Source organism: Leucoraja erinacea, chromosome 12 (assembly GCF_028641065.1).
Source record: "Leucoraja erinacea ecotype New England chromosome 12, Leri_hhj_1, whole genome shotgun sequence".
NCBI lineage: Eukaryota > Metazoa > Chordata > Chondrichthyes > Rajiformes > Rajidae > Leucoraja > Leucoraja erinaceus.
Window position 1 is genome coordinate 47,223,618 of NC_073388.1, and position 14,517 is coordinate 47,238,134.

A 14,517-nucleotide genomic window follows, 5' to 3' on the forward strand; every position below is an offset into this window, starting at 1 on the left:
TTATATTCCTGAGATTTCTTGCTGGCCAATTAGATGCTGCCTTATTTTTCATGTAAAATTACCTGAGCCAATTGATAAACACATTGAATATGTGGCAGTCCGGTGTTGTCATTACGGAAATTAGATCATTAACCACCTGCACTGCACATCCTGGTAGTTAAAATCCTTCTCTGATCCAGTACCTTTCAAAAATAATTTCACAGGACATTAAACATACCTTAATTGCTTGCTGATATCAGGGTGATAATAGCATTAACAGGATGAAACAAGCATAAAATGCAAAAATGTTCTGTGGTGTGAACGTCAGTTCAGGAAATGTACTTTCCTGATGAGATATTACTGGCTATTCCCATTCCCTTTCATAGAACAATTTAGTTTAGTTTAGATATATACACAGCACGGAAACAGGCCCTTCGACACACCGTCATTGGAGTGTTGGAGGAAACCGAACACCTCGGAGAAAACCCAATGCAGTAACGGGGACATGTACAAACTGCGTGCAGACAACCAGCCGTAGTCGGGATCGAACCCGGGTCCCCGGTGCTGTAAGCGCTGTAGGGCAGCAACTCTGCTGCTGCACTATCATGCCACAGTGTTGCACAAGAACAGGTCCTTCAGCCCACATTGTCCAGGCCAAACTTGATGCCAAGTTTTTAACTAATCTCCTCAGCCTGCACGTGATCCATATCCCTCCCTCCATCCAAGTGCATATCCATCTAAAAGCTTCTTAAATATGATTATCATATCTGCCTCCAACATCACCCTGGCACCCACCACTTTCTATATAAACAAACGTTCCTTTAACTTTTGCCCTCCTTACTTTAAATCCATGCCCTTCGCAATTCTACAAGTGTTTTATGGTTAGCTGCTAGGATACTAGCCTTAAAGTGAGAAAATAAGAAATTGCGCATCTCTTTGGTCCAACATTAGACTTTTCAGGGAGCTGGAAGTTGCAAGATGGCATGGAATGTGGTGACACTCTACGCGCTGTTCCAGAAGAGGATCTATTGTATTCATGTATGGTTTGATTTGATTGAGTAGCATGCAGAACAAGCAATTCTATGTATCTCTTACCACCAGGGGCAACGTACGATTGGCAGCCTCACCAACAGTCTGTCTGTTTTTTCCTCTTTTTTTGTTATATTTGGTGTGTTTTAAAAGTTTGTGTAAATGTTCTCTGGTTTGTTTTATGTGAGTCGGATGAAACCTTTTTTTCAGTCTCTTACCTTGCCGGAGTTGCGATCGGTTTTCAGGTCGTTTGCTCGGGACTGACTTTGGGCCCCACCGTGCGCGGGGCGTGGACTTACCATCGGGACCGATCCCTTGCCTGGGATCGCTCCAGCCGCGACCATCAAGGGCTCGCAGTCTCGGGAGAGACCGAGTCGGGAAGCCCCAATGACGTAGAGATTTGACCAGCCCCGACCCAGAGTCCGATCGCCGGCGCAGGGGAGGTGAGATTCCCCCCCAATGCAGGAGCTGATCACCCTGATCACTGGCTATGGAGGTAAGATTGCCCCATCAACGCAAGGCTCGAGGCCCCCCGACCACAGGAGAGCAAAGAAGGGAAGAGATTGAACCTTTTTTACGCCTTCCATCACAGTGAGGAATGTGGAGGAGTCACTGTGGTGGATGTTTATGTTAAATTGTATTTTGTGTGTTCTGTTGCTATTTATTTGTATGAATGACTTGGCAAATGAAATTCCTCATATATTGCAAAACATACTTGGCTAATAAAGTAATGTTGTATTGTATAATAAGTAAACTAACTAATAATTTTAATATTAATAATGGTGGCACAGCAAAGGCTTAATCTCATTAAAAAAATAACTACGGTGCACAGATTTAAGATAATGCATCAAAGGCATCTGCAGTTCACTGTCTGACAGAGATAGAGGCAGAGAGACACATCACACTTTAAAAATGCCCGGAACAGCCTTGCACTCTTGGAAACAATGGGAAAACACACACACACACAAAGTGCTGGGGTAACTCATTGGATCGGGCAGCATCTCTGAAGGATATGACTAGGTGATGTTTGGGATTGGAGCCCTTCTTCAGACTGATTGTAGATGGGGGCAGAACAAAACCAGACAAGTGATAGGTGGATACAGATGAGAGGGGGGGGGGAGGGGGAATATCTGTGAGGAAAAGTCTGGGCAAGGAGAGGAAGATGGAAACAAAATTAAGTCAACAGGATAAGAAAAGGCTGGAACAAAAAGTATTTTCTGCACAATATTCAGCTATAAAAATAATCTACAACCTTTGACCTCTCACTAATAGATGTTGCAGAAAGATTCATTGATCCATCAGTTTGTCACTGGAAACTTAATTTGTTCTATTAAATGAAGCTCTTAATTTGGTTTAATGATACGGTTAATGTTTTTGGAAATGTGTTATTAGGACGATGTACGCAGGTCATTCACATGCCAAGTGTAATTGGTTGGATGGTTACTGTGTTGGGATCTGTTGGTTTAGTCAGCCTGAGGTACTGGGTTAAATTACTACTCAATAACCTTTGATTAATTCCATTGGAGAATTAAGCTCTGACAAACGCAACTCATCAAGCTATCGCTTTAAGATTTGTTGCTATGTTCTGATCGGTCTAACCACTCAGATCACGTAATAAGTACAAAGTGCTAAAGTAACTCAAAATTAATTTTTGTCCAACTCGCATTTCCTGACGCATGCGCAAATAATGCAGCTATGCAATATGAAAAATCGTGAATCGGGCCATTATCTGGGAATGCAACCCTTCCTCATAATGCATGGTTGCCTGTACTCAATTAGCATAAAGTGCTTCGGTAGCTCCTGATGGCCCATAAGGTTATAAGTTCATAAGTTTTAGGATTAGGCCATTCAGCCCATCACATCTACTCCGCCATTCAATCATGGCTAATCTACCTTTCCCTCTCAACCCCATTCTCCTGCCTTCTCCCCATAACCTCTGACACCTGATTAATCAAGAATCTATCTCTGCCACAAAAATATCCATTGACCTGGCCTCCACAACTTGCTGTGGCAAATAATTCCACAGATTCGCCACCATCTGACTAAAGAAATCCCTCCTCATCTCTGTTCTAAAGATACGTCCTTTTATTCTGAGGCTATGTCCCAGACTCTCCCACAACTGGAATCATTCACTTCACATCCACTCCATCCAGGCCTTTCACTATTTGCTAAGTTTCAGTTAGCTTCCCTTCTTCCTTCTAAACTACAGCGAGTCCCGGCCCTGCGGCGTCAAACGCTCATCATATGTTAACCCAATCATCCCGAGATCATTCTTGTAGAGTCAATGTTTTCTTTCAAGGGTTTCAAAGATTTCAAAGGTCTTTTATTGTCATGTGCACCAATTAAGGTCCAGTGATTTTCGTATTACCATGCAGCCATACTAATAAAAGGCAACAAGACTCACAACTACATAAAAGTTAACATAAACTTCCACCACAGTGGATTCCCCACATTCCTCACTGTGATGGAAGGCTATAAAGTCTAATCTTCCCTCATCCTCTGATTAATAATTCTTCTATATCTACTGATAACCCCGTTTATTTATCCAACTCTAGCTATCTAACCACTCCTTCACTGCCAATATATAAATCTCACTGTACCTTTGATACATGTGGCAATAAAATGAACCATTGAACCCACTTTTTAATGCTATTATGGGTTTTTCATGCTACGCTAGGCTTCCTGATGCACCCATTTTATAATAGTCCTAACTTAGTGCTATCTTTTACATCACTCTCCCGTCTATCTTAAAATGATATTCTCTTTTAAAAATAAAACGTAAAAAAAAGAATCAGCTCCAGCCCTGCCACCTTTTCTCCTCCATAAAAACTGCAGTTCTTTTCCAAGTTTGTTTCACCTGGCCCTTTTATTTAGTTTAGTGTCACTGAGACCAAAAGGAGAGGTACCATCCATAGGGCTCGGCACCAAAGCCAAACTAAACACTCAACACCTATTTAACATTTGCTTTCCCATTGCTCCGATGAATATGTTTAAGAATTGCTCATGCCAAGGAGTTTCATAATTGTGCCTATTTGTTCCTGAACACGAACACTCTGTTGTAGCCGTGTTTGCTGTTGCTACTGGATGGCCTGCTTCTGCCATGCTTGGCTCCATTGCTGTTCAGCAAATAAACTATTTAAGAGTCATAGTCATACAGCGTGGAAACAGGCACATCAGCAAAACCTGCCTATGCCGAGCAACACACCCCATCTTCACTAGTCTCACTTGCCCGAGCCTGGCACATATCCCTCTACAACTATCCTATCTATGTACCTATCCCAATGTCTCTTCAATGTTACAGTACGATAGTACCTGCCTCAACTACCTCCTCCAGCAGCTTGTTCCACATACCCAAAACCCCGTGTCAAAAAAAGTTACCCCTCAGGTAACCATTAAACCTTCCCCCCTCCCCCCCTTCACCTTAAACCTATGTCCTCTGGATCTCGATTGTTCTACTCTGTGCAAAAGACTCTGTGCATTTACCCAATCTATTCCTCTCATGATTTTGTACACCTCCAGAAGATTGCCCTTTATCCTCATGCAGTGCTTTCAGGAATAAAGTCCCAGTCTTCTTTAAGGAATTATACGCAATGCAAGACAGTTGATTAGAATATCATCACGACAGCAGTATATTTGTGAATTACTTGGTGAATGTTGATACCCAGATTGTGGTTGGAATCTGGAGGGCACTGCCTGTAGGAATGCTGGAGGAGTAGTGAAGAGGTATAGAGACAAACACTTGAGTCCACCAGTTCCAACATTCACATTATATTCAACTACACCTTGAACAGATGGTTTTAAACAAAATTGCTTAATTTCACCAGAGATCCATCTTTTGGCCATGTTTTCTTCTTAATACAGGTTTATACATGTTGTGATTTGGCAGGAATTCAATTCAAGCTAACTCAAAAACCTCCAGTTATATTTTGTAAGTAGACAAAAATGCTGGAGAAACTCAGCGGGTGAGGCAGCATCTATGGAGCGAAGGAAATAGGCAACGTTTCGGGTCGAGACCCTTCTTCTGACATATTTTGTAAAAATATTTTAAAAAATAACACAAACTGGGAATTGTAGGCAAGGGAATAGTACTAATCACAAAATGGTCTGAAAATTCGAGGCCATGATCTGATTACAAGATGTTACTAAGTTGTACTACAATTATTAAAAAAAATCCAATGGAGAACAGGTGGTGCAGCTGGTAGTGCCGCTGCCTCAGTGCCAGAGACCCAGGTTCAATTCCAACCTTGGATGTTGTCTATATGGAGTTTGCATGTTCTCCCTGTAAAAATGTGCTCTGGTTTCCAACAGTGCTCTGGTTTCATCTCACATCTAAGACGTGCAGGTTTGTAGATTAATTGGCTTCCAAATTGCCCTTAGTTTAGTTTAGATACAGCACAGAAACAGGCCCTTCAGCCCATCGTCCGCAGACCAGCGATCCCCGCACATTAACACTATCCTACACAACTGCCCTTCACACACTAGGGAATACTTACAATTTTACAATACCAATTAACCTACAAACCTGAATGTCTTTGGGGTATGGGAGGAAACCGAAGACCTCGGCGAAAACCCACGCAGTCACGGAGAGAACGTACAAAATCTATACAGACAGTACCCGTAGTCAGAGTCAAACCCTGTTCTCTGGCGTTGCAAGACAGCAACTGTACCGCTGTGCCACCGTACTGCTCCTTTGCAGGGAGTGGATGAGAAAGTAGCTTGGTGGGAAAGTAGGATCTTTGGTCGGTGGAGGCGCTGAGAGTCGGCTGCCCTGCCAGCAGCGTGTTCGTTATATCGACTTTTTGTTTTTTTTAGTGTGTCCAATTGTTTGTTTTAATGTCTCTTGGTGTGCCTTGTGTGGGTGGGGGTGAAAAAAGGGGAGGAACCGCTTTTGGTCGCCTCCTCGGCGGAGAGGCGACTTTTTCCATGTCACCTCCCTCGCGGCCTAACAGCATGGATTGGAGCGGCCTTTCCTGGAGTCCGGCCCGGAGCATCGGCAGCAGGTGCAGCGTGGACTGTTCCATCGTAGAGCGGGTGACCCTTGCTGGGGGTCGCCAATGAAGGGTGCTCCGATCGCTGGTCTGATGACTTTAGCATCATGGGGCTGTGGTCCGCGGAGCTTCTAGCCACAGCTGTGGACTCACCATCCGGAGCCTGGGATCCCTTGCCGGGGATCGCCGGTGAAGAGCTCCGACCGCCGGCCTATAACATCGTAAAGCCGCGGTCTCCGGTAAGGAAATGGAGGAAGAAAAGGAAAAAGAAAACTCGGGTACTCCAAGCCGCAGAGTGTGTTCGACCGTCCCGATGTCGGAGTTTGGATCATGACGACGAGAGGGCCTGTACATCGGGCCATCCGTAGCGGCGACTACAGATAGTTCATGGCCCCGACCACGGGTGAACAAGGGAGGAGGATTGGATGAACTTTGATGAACAGTGAAGAATGCTGCGGTGGATGTTTGCGTTAAATCTTATGGTGTATTGCGGGTTCTTTTTAAGTGTATCACTGCTGGCAAATTCATTTCACTGCACCTTTGGGTGCATGTGACAAATAAAATTGGTTTTGACTTTTGACTTTGATAAGAGAATTAGTGTGAACGGGTGATCAATGGACAGCGTAGACTCGGTGAGCCAATGACCCAGTTTCTTTACTTTCTTTACCTTTGAGTCAATGAAAATGCCAAAACTCAACTCACTCACTCACCTGCCATCTGTGACCAAAGGGATGGACTGACAAATCATGCCCAAAAAAATGAAGCAAGTTACCTTCATGAACGAGTTGATTAGTGATTCATATATTTTTATTTGTTTATAAGTTTTGTAAACACATCGTGCATAAACAATGTAAACATTTAAAAACCAGTCACAGGAAACAAGTTGAATCAAGGCATTTGCACGTTGTAACATTAATCTGACTGCAGCGAGTCCTTAGTTGGACATTCACATATACAACTACCACAGACAGATGGCACATTAAGTCTTTCCATGTGAATATATTACGTTAACCAACACTGCAGGTTTGGAGAACCAATGCTGAGGTTATGGTTGAAAACTAAACTTGTAGTTAGCTGATAATTCTGAGAATCATTCACAGATGCATATTATGGGTAATGTTAATTCAAAACAAGTAGGATATTAATGCACACCACTATTAACCATCCAAAATACAGAAGGTGCAGGATCAGTTCATTCCAAGGAGGAAGAAATATTCCAAGGGGAGTAAGGGGCGACCGTGGCTGACAAGGGACGTCAGGGGCAGTGTAAAAGTACAAGTACAACATAACAAAGATGAGCGGGAAGCGAGAGGATTGGGTAACGTTTAAAGAACACAAGACAACTAAAAAAGCAATATGGGGAGAAAAGATAAGGTACAAAGGTAAGCTAGCCAAGAATATAAAGGAGGATAGTAAAAGCTTCTTTAGGTATGTGAAGAGGAAAAAATTAGTTAAGATCAAAGTTGGACCCTTGAAGACTGAAGGTGAATTTATTATGGGGAACAAGGATATGGCAGATGAGTTGAACAGGTACTTTGGATCTGTCTTCACTAAGGAGAACACAAACAATATTCCTGATATAGTAGTGGCCAGAGGGTGACGGAGGAACTGAAGGAAATCCACATTAGGCAGGAAATGGTGTTGGGTAGACTGATGGGACTGAACGCTGATAAATCCCCAGGGCCTGATGGTCTGCATCCCAGGGTACTTAAGGACGTGGCTCTAGAAATCGTGAACAAGTTGGTGATCACTTTCAAATGGTCTATAGATTCAGGATCAGTTCCTGTGGATTGGAGGGTAGGTAATGTTATCCAACTTTTTAAGAAAGGCAGGAGAGAAAACAGGGAATTATAGACCCGTTAGCCTGACATCAGTGGTGGGGTAGATTATCCACTTTGGTAGCAAAAACAGGAAGGCAAATTATTATCTAAATAGTGTCAAGTTGGGAAAAGGGGAAGTGCAACAGGATCTAGGGTGTCCTTGTTCATCAGTCACTGAAAGTAAGCATGCAGGTACAGCAGGCAGTGAAGAAAGCAAATGGCATGTTGGCATTCATAACAAGAGGAATTGAGTATGTGAGCAAATAGGTCCTTCTGCATTTGTACAGGGCCCTAGTGAGACCACAGCTGGAGTATTGTGTGCAGTTTTGGTCTCCAAATTTGTGGAAGGACATTCTTGCTATTGAGAGAGTGCAACATAGGTTCACAAGGTTAATTCCCGGGATGGCGGGACTGTCATATGCTGAGAGAATGGAGCAGAATTTAGGATGAGAAGGGATCTTATTGAAACATAAGATTATTAAGGGTTTGGACACGCTAGAGGCAGGAAACATGTCCAGAACCAGGGGTCACAGTTTAAGAATAAGGGGTAAGCCATTTAGTACAGAGACGAAGAAACACTTTCACACAGAGTTGTGAGTCTGTGGAATTCTCTGCCTCAGAGGGCGGTGGAGGCCGGTTCTCTGGATACTTTCAAGAGCGAGCTAGATAGAGCTCTTGAAGATAATGGAGTCAGGGGAGTCAGGGGATATGGGGAGAAGGCAGGAACGGGGTACTGGTTGTGGATGATCAGCCATGATCATATTGACTGACGGTGCTGGCTTGAAGGGCCGAATGGCCTTCTCCTGCTCCTATTGTCTATTGAGTGGTGGGTGCATGCAACGAGCTGCCAGAAGAGGTAAGTTAAGAAACATTTAGACAGGTACATGGATAGGAAGGCTTAGGGGGGGGATATAGGCTAAACGCTGGCAGGTGGGACTAGTGTACATGTTGGTTGGTGTGGGCAAGTTATTTCCATGCTGTAAAACTATAGCTATGATCAACATCAATATTTTCTTTACCCAACAAGTCATTTAACTGAAGGAAGACAATCTTTCATTAGGCTACAGAATTTGACAGCAAGCATGTATAAGAAAAGCATGCCTGAAAACCTCTGCTTGTGCACAACCAAAGTGGCTTTTTCAGACAAGTAATGTATTACTTCAAAAAAAAAGTTTGCCCTTGACTCGTACTCGCAGCATGGTCGTAGGTAGGTCGTAGCAGGCCGTGAGGCCGTAGGTACTTGTGGCATCAAGTAGGTAGGGGCGTTTTTTCTAGCATGATGAAAAATGTCCACGGGTAAAAAAGGTCGTGAATTAGGCCGTGACAGTGGTACAGGCCCTTTAATTGTCCCCAGTGTGTGCAGGATAGTGTTAATGTGCAGGATAGTGTTAATGTGTAGGGATCACAGTTTGGTATGGACTCAGTGGGCCCCACAGACTTGTTTCCATGCTGTATCTCTAAAGTCTAAATCAATACCACACTCAAATCGGACAATATGATTGTTATCGACATTTGCCTCATTGACTAGATCCCAGCATGCAACAGCAGCACATCCACTTAGTATGTGATACAATAGCTCAAATATTAACCTTTCCCAAACATTTTTGTTCCAACCCACAACCATACCACAAAGCAAACAATGTAGTTATTAAATAATTTAGTTTTGGTTTGGTTTAAAACATACCCACGGCCCTGGGTCACTTTGGAGATGGGCGTTGCCTCTCCTGCTCCATTGTACTGGCTGCCAGTGATAACATTCTTGTAGGCCAAAGCATGAAGTGTGTGGATATTCTTTCTGGTGCTTGGACCAGCCGTACTTTTGTGTAAAATAAGTGGTTAAAAAAGGGATAGCCTTAAAGTCAAGAGCAGCAGAACTAAATCAAGGCCTGCTTTGCCATTTAAGAAATATCATTCCATATTTCTCACAATGCAATAGGCCATTCAGCCCATTGAGTCTATAGTAGCTCAGGCCCATCGATCCCATTCTCAAATTCCTGGTAATCTTTTCTCACATATGTTCCCCATCCCTACTCTGTCGCCTATCTACCGTAGGGAAATCTACAGGAACCAATTAACCTACAACCCAGCATGTCCTTAGGATGTCTCAGCACACTTGGGGGGTGAACCCAAATGGTCAGGAGAACATGCAGACTCCACACAGACAGTGCTGGAGGCTAAGGCTGAACCCGAGAGTTGTGGAAGGACCACCAACCACTGCTCCATGATGCCCCAGCCTGATCCTCTACCATGTTCACCCAAAACTCAGTTCTTAGCCTTCAACAACTGAGCATTAAAAGCAAAATAGCAAAAATCTAAAACATTAAAACAATTTTTATCATTTACTAAACTCCAACATTGTTTCCACCTTCCTTTCAGAGGACATGCTCGATATCCTTCAAGCAGATGTGTTTTGGGACAAACATCTGAATATCTGATTCACCCCACTTAGATCCACTGTATGAAATGTAATCTGCATTTTGCACTGCCACCAGGCATTTTCACATCAAGGCTAGAGTTGCCAGGGTGGTTAGTGTCGACCCAAAACAGCACCTATTCCTTTCCTCCGGAGATGCTGCCTGACCCGCCAAGCCACTCCAGCTTTTTGTGTCTATCTCTGGTTAGTTTCAAATAACCATTTGTTGGAAGCTACCATCAACCAGCAGAAATGAAATGCCAAAGGAAATCAGTTTGACTTCTGATCGAGATGCAATACCAAAGAACAACACCAGATGGTGCAAGGCACTTGCTTAGAAATAGCATGCAACCAAACCTGCAAAACCTCAAAAATAATAAAAGGAGGACAACAATAATATGTAATAGGAGGCAAGACCAGAACAGGATTGAATCAAGCATTTGTGAAGAGTTCCTGTGTGAAAAAGATGTGCATAAACTTTCATGTGTCCATATTACAAACACACAGGATTACGACTGGACCATCAGCAGGTTATTTTCTTCAAAGTGAAGGCAGAACAGATGAACACAGGAATATTTCAAGTCAGAAATTGTGATAAATACCAAAAGGAAATATAGGCCCTGAAACCAGATCTTTAATCCAGGTCCTTCTTCAAAACAACTGGGATGCAGAGAACTGCCAGTATATATTTAGAAACCCCATCAAATCAACTTTGTGAATTTGGAGTTACAAAACATGTTCAATAAAGGTAAAATAAGTATTACAAGATATTCAGGACCCAATTTTTGTGATGAGTGATAAAAATATATCATGAGCAGCCAAATGGGTGGGTAAATCAGAGAGCTGCTGCTTCCCAGCTCCAGAGATCCAGGCTCAATTCAGACCTTGGGTGCTGTTTGTGTGGAGTTTGCATGTTCTCCGTGACAGTGGGTTTCCTCGACATGCTCTGGTTTCCTCCTACATCCCAAAGATGTGTGGGTTTGCAGGTTGATTGGCCTGAATAAATTGCCCCCGGGGCATACAGAGTGGATGTGAAAGTGGGATAACAGAACTAGTGTTTGGGTGAATTACGGTCCACATGGACTCTGTGGGCCGAAGGGCCCCGTTTCCATACCGTATCTCTAAACTAAACCGTTTTTGAATTGCAGACACTTGCAGAAGTTACATGAAATTGTGGAATTGAAAATAGGATGCTGAAATCTGGCATTACTCATTGGGAGCAATATGAAGTCATGTTATTTCCATTATTCATGAAGATTATTTAAAAGACTAATTGCAGCAAGTAACAGCTTCCCTGTGCCTGGTCCACCACCTATACCAGGCACATCATCAGGGTGGATTACTCAACATCTTCCTGGATGATAACCTCCCTTAACCTGTTCACTGCCAAGTGTTTTTTCACTATTGGCCATGACCCGAATGTACTCGCCACTGAACAGGTTAAACCATTCCCATCTGTAAAATGCATTCTAGTTAACTAACTGTACTTCCAAACCCACGACCTCTACCTGACAAGTGGAAACACATCGACTTGTGTTGGTCACATACCACCCTAACCTGGAAACATTATGCTATGACTTCAAAGATTTCAAAGAACCAGCTTCTCGATTTCACACAAAAAACAGCTAACAATGGCTTGTTTCCTTTATCATCATTACTTTTTTGCATATCTTTCATTCATTGTTCTTTATCTCTCTACACCATCGTCTAGATCTCATTTTCCTTATCCCCAACTAGTCTGAAGGGTCTTGACCCAAAAAGTCACCCATTCCCTCTCTCCAGAGATGCTCTGGATTGGATTGGATTGGATTCAATTTATTGTCATTGTCTCATAAGAGACAACAAAATGGATTTTCCTTAGTCCTTCCTGCCTGTCCTACTGAATTACTCCAGCTTTTTGTCTATCTTTACTTCAAGGCTTTAGACCCTGTGCAAACAAACAAGGTTGCAGGGTGACTTGGACAGGTTGGATGAGTGGGCAGATGCATGGCAGATGCAGTTTAATGTGGATAAATGTGAGGTTATCCACTTTGGTGGCAAAAACAGGGTGGCAGACTATTATCTAAATGGTGTCAGGTTGGGAAAAGGACCGTGGGATCTGGGGGTCCTTGTTCATCAGTCAATGAAAGTAAGCATGCAGGTACAGCAGGCAGTGAAGAAAGCGAATGGCATGTTGGCCTTTATAACAAGAGGAGTTGCGTATAGGAGCAAAGAGGTCCTTCTGCAGTTGTACAGGGCCCTAGTGAGACCACACCTGGAGTATTGTGTGCAGTTTTGGTCTCCCAATTTGAGGAAGGACATTCTTGCTATTGAGGGACTGCAGCGTAGGTTTTCAAGGTTAATTCCCGGGATGGCGGGACTACCATATGCTGAGAGAATGGAGCCGTTGGGCTTGTACACTCTGGAGTTTAGAAGGATGAAAGAGGATATTATTGAAACTTATCTTATCTGGACACACTAGAGGCAAGAAACATATTCTAGATGTTGAGCGAGTCCAGAACCAGGGGCCACAGTTTAAGAATAAGGGGTAACCCATTTAGAAAGGAGATGAGGAAACACCTTTTCACACAGAGTTGTGAGTCTGTGGAATTCTCTGCCTCAGAGGGCAGTGGAGGCTGGTTCTTTGGATACTTTGAAGAGAGAGCTAGATAGGGCTCTTAAAGATAACGGAGTCAGGGGATATGGGGAGAAGGCAGGAACGGGGTACTGATTGTGGATGATCAGCCATGATCACATTGAATGGCGGTGCTGGCTCGAAGGTCCGAATGGCCTACTCCTGCACCTAATGTCTATAAACTCCCCACCTGACAGCATTTGTGAGAGTACATTTACCGGAAGGACAGCTGTGGTTCAAATGGCAGATCACAACTAACTTTCCAATTGCCATTAGCCATGGACTCCATGTTGCCTAGCTGGCAACGTACCACGCATAAAGATCTAGTGAAACAAAGCTTAAAACATTAGTGCTCACCCCCCTCCCCCACTTTGGATTTGCTATGTACAAATGCTACAAAATGGAATACAAATTGTACGCCAAACCTTTATTCTAAAACTGTTTTTTTTCATTAGTAGAGGGAAACAGAACACATTAATGAGAGGAAAAATATATATATATTTCCATCCGATGTAGATGTTTTAACTCCATTTGTGGAATTAAAACAAGAACCGGCTCAATGCAATCCAAAGAGACAACTGATTCTGGATAACATTTCAAGCATCAGACACTCCCATTCAAACTCAACAGTCCACTTCCCCAGCTCCATATTCAACATCCCCAGCTCTATATTCAGCTCCAGCTCCCTCCGGCTCCATCTCCAGCTCCAGCTCCTGCTCCAGCTCCACCTTCAGCTCCACCTCCACCTGCAGCTCCACCTCCATCCGCAGCTCCACCTCCATCTGCCGCTCCACCTCCATCTCCATCACTAGGTCCATCCCCAGCTCCATCTCCATCTCCAGCTGTAGCTCTAGCTTTACCTCCATCATCAGCTTTAGCTCCAACCTCAGCTCCATATTCAGCTCTAGCTCCTACTAAAACACTAGTTCTAGCTCCATTTCCAGCTCTATCTCTAAGTCTAGCTGCATCCCCAGCTCCCTCCAGCTCCAGCTCTAGCTCCATTTCTAGCTCAATCTACAGCTCCATCTCCAGCTACAGCTCCGTCATCATCTCCAATTTCAGCTCCATCTCCAGTTCCAGCTCCCTCCAGCTCTAGCTCTACTCCATCTCCAGCGCAAGCTTCATCTCCAGCAGCTCAATCTCCATCTCTAGCTCTATCTCTAGTTCCAGCTCCACCTCCAGCTCTAGCTCAATCTCCTGGTCCATTTCCTGCTCCACATGAGTATCCAGCTCTAGCTCCATCCCCCGTTCCATCTCCAGCTCAAGCTCTATCTCAATCTCCAGCTCTAGCTCTACTAGCTGTACTAGCTGCAGCTCCATCTCTGGCTCCATCTCCAGATATACCTTTAGCTCCATCTCCAGCTCCAGCTCCAGCTCAATTGCCAGTTCTAGCTCTGGCTCAATCTCCAGCTCGATCACCAGCTCCAGCTCCATCTCCAGCACGATGTCCAGCTCCAGCTCCCTGTCCACATCTATCTCCAGCTCCAGGTCCAACCCCAGCTCCATCTCCAACTCTAGCTCCATCTCCTTTTCCAGTTTCAGCTACGTTTCCAGCACCAGCTCCAGCTCCAGCTCCATCTCCAGCACCTGCTCCATCTCCAGCACCTGCTCCATCTCCAACTCTAGCTGCATCACCAGCTCCATTTCCAGCTGTAACTCTAACTCCATCTCCAG